Raw genomic sequence first — 3,562 nt, 5'->3', positions numbered from 1 at the left:
TTACATCTAATTCAGAAGCAAGTTCTCAAACAGATGTGTGTGAATTGGCTTTGACTAAGGCTCTTAATTAATTAATGTTAACATCCGATGACCAACGACTATGCTCATCATCTTCAAAACTTTCGTCGCCGCCACAAAATTTCTTAAACCACCATTGTGCTGTGCTTTTAGTAGTGGTTCTTTGGGCCAAACACTTTGTTGGTATCGCGAGCTGTTTCGGCAGCTTTTTGGCCTAGCTTGAATTGAAATAAGAAAAATTATGTGAATTTGCTTTTTTCCGTTTTGTATTCAACGTTCTGAAAGGAAGACATAATTGTTTTAAAACGATTGTAATTTAAACGATTTGATAGAGTGAAAAACGTTCTTTAAAATGATATATAAGGTAAATGTATTATAACAAAAATTTATTTGAAAATAGATTATTTGAAATCAAAATTTAAAATTTCGCAAAACAAATGTAAACGTCAACTGAATTAAAAGAATAAATTATAAGATGGTCAACATCATGAATTTTGGAATATAGTTTTTTTGCCATTTATTCACTATATTTGTAATTAGATTGAGCTTCTTAAATAAGGATTTGTATATATTATAAGAAAATATATTTCTATTTCTATATATACATATATATGAACTAGCTGGACGCCCGGCATTGCCCGGTCGTACAATATGCTTAAACATGATATTTTAATTTATTTAGATTGTATATGCATTATTAAAGAAAACCCCCTCTATTGATTATTATATATTACAAACAATAATTTGCCCAGTGGACTAATTTGTAAAAACAAATAAAAGAATAATAATGATAATGTCGTTCATCAAATTTCATCTGTGTTTGTTTACAGTATCACGTCAGCTGAAATTGGTGCTTGATGAATGCCCTGGAAAAGTCACTTCTGATTAATAAGAAAAAATTAAAATAAAATGTTAAGGTACACCTGGGCTTTAACAGGGGATCATTCGATCTGTAGTCGAATGTTCTACCGCTGAGCTATATCCCCAGATGAAAAAAATGTGTTTTTTTAAGAAGTAATGATTTGCTGAGATTTTATTATTTCCTTTGGTCGGTGTAACGTGAAATATTCCGATGTAAAAATTCTTTTTTATCTATAAAAATAAAGATTATTTTTAAGATCAGAGTTTTTTTTGATTTTCAATACTTGTTAGATAAATTTCTGTACACAACATATCTAAGAACACTGCCATATAAATAATATAAATTACCTTTGATAGGCTCAACCGTTTCAGAATTTATGAGGAAGGAACTCACACACACACACAAAGTGACTTTTATATATATATATATATATATATATATATATATATATATATATATATATATATAGTCATCCACATACAGTACTGTTTCGCTGTTTCACAGCTCATCAGTGTGGCTAGACAAGCAACAACCTCAAGCCAAGATCGAAACCCGATCGTCCAAACGACAGTCCGAGCTTGTAACCGTTGTGCTATATGGCTGCTGCTATGCAGGCAGTGAATTAACAATGTTTTGACATTGTCCAAGTACCTAAGCTCAATTTTTTTACACAAAGAGCATCACTTCATATGCTTATGGTAATTTGTATATCACTTCCCAAATGCTCAACCTAAGATAGGGAGCATTATAGTCATCCACATACAGTACTAGAGGGAGAGAGAGAGAGGGGGGGGAGATACATGTGCAAGAATCTTTCATCCTAATTATGTATAATGTAGAACATATATATAAATAGAACTGAGTGTAAGTGTTTAGTGAAAGCAATCATCCAATGAGAAACCATAAACAGTGAACAATTAATTCATGAAAATTCGTTTTTCAAAGGAATATGCAATGTTGGTTAAAGTTTATATGTGTGTATATATATATATATATATATATATATATGTATATATATATATTATTTCATGTGTCCACATTAAATTTTATACAGAGATGCAATATTTTATGTATCGATTTTTCATTATTTACTTCAATAGTGAATAGCCGAGTATAGCAAGGTAGTAAATTATGAGAATTCCCTACTGTGATAAAACACGAAAGTCTCTACGTTGTGAAGAAAAAAAAAAACATTTATTGAGGTTGCCGGAAAGCTTACCTCTTAAAACTATGCATACGTCTGCTCAATAGGTAACGGCCATAAAAACAACTTGAGACACCACAAGCTTGACAAGAGATCACTTCTGTTCCCATAGTTGCAACAAAAATACTGCTTATGAGAATAAATACCAAGGTACTAAACAAAAATATTACTCGCAAGTACAACAACTAGAGCACAGGTGACTAAGATGTGGGAACAAAAACGCTACCCAAGACAAGCATGTCCTACCACAACAGCTACTTGTTACCACTGTGGAGCTATGGGCCACTTCAGCCAATGCGTACAACAATATGACTCATACGACACCAACAGCGAACAAAACGCCTTCCTAGATGTCATGTCAATAGACCAGGTGACTAACAACAGACCCTGGAGAGTCATTGCATGACCCAACCACTTATGGTGATCGGATTTTACAGTGACAATGATTATAATGGAGTTGAGTTAGAGCTTTTACTATGTGAACAATCCCGAGCAATTCCCGATTGCCTTGCTGACTCCATTTGTTTGCTTAATGACTCAAATCAAAACAAGGAAAAATAGCTTCAGCTGAAAGGATTTGAGATTGATAATAATATTTTGATACTAATATTGTTTTGCTAAGAAAACCGTGTAATTCAAGAGAATGGTAGTGAGTATTGTTTTGGGTTCACTGAAAGCTGGGATGACCTTCGAGGTCATGGATCAAAATTGGCTCGGCATCAGAACTTTAGGAAATGATTACGTTTATGTATCAAATTTTGAGTATTTACTTCAATACTTTTAGAAAATGATTACATATTATGACATGCCAATCGGTAGTTAAAAAAAATGTTAACTATTCTTCACTTCAAAATATGATTCCTGTCACTCGGTAGCCTCTCTTTTCAATTAATTCCTCATTTACTCTCTTAATTCATTATTATTCGCCTTCAAAAGCCAACATTAACAACAAAGGTAAAATAGCTCAAGTCAAAAGAAAAGTTAACTCACCTGTCCACCGTGGGTTGACACAATCTCCAAAGGATGAAATCTGGCATTGCTAATATCAACTATAACAGGATCAAACTGCTGTACTGCAACAGATGTAACGGAATCCTGCATGACGATCACCGAATATGATCAAAGTTCGTGATCATTCAGTGACTAGGACCGATGGTGTGTTCTGTGACAACTCTGGATGTATCCTGGTTTACGGCAACCAAATGTAACCCAACGAGGCGCCGAATCCTGGTCACAGCAATAAATGTAACCTGACGATGACTCTAAGGAGTGTTCACCAGTATGTAAGTGCAGTTCTAGGTGGTTCCAACTTTGAAACACCTAAGAAAGTTCAGCAGCTTGGCCTTGATCGTCTATATGAAGACAGAGTTTGATGCACAATTCTTGTTATTCAGTTTCCACAAGTGGTTCGCAAGTAAAAAAAAAAAAAAAAACGAAAACAACTCAAAGTCTCCAGGGAAATAAATGTGGCACGCACC

This window comes from Euprymna scolopes, chromosome 10, assembly GCF_053919585.1.
Source record: "Euprymna scolopes isolate OS-2025 chromosome 10, ASM5391958v1, whole genome shotgun sequence".
Taxonomy (NCBI): Eukaryota; Metazoa; Mollusca; class Cephalopoda; order Sepiida; family Sepiolidae; genus Euprymna; species Euprymna scolopes.
This window is presented reverse-complemented; position numbering follows the sequence as displayed.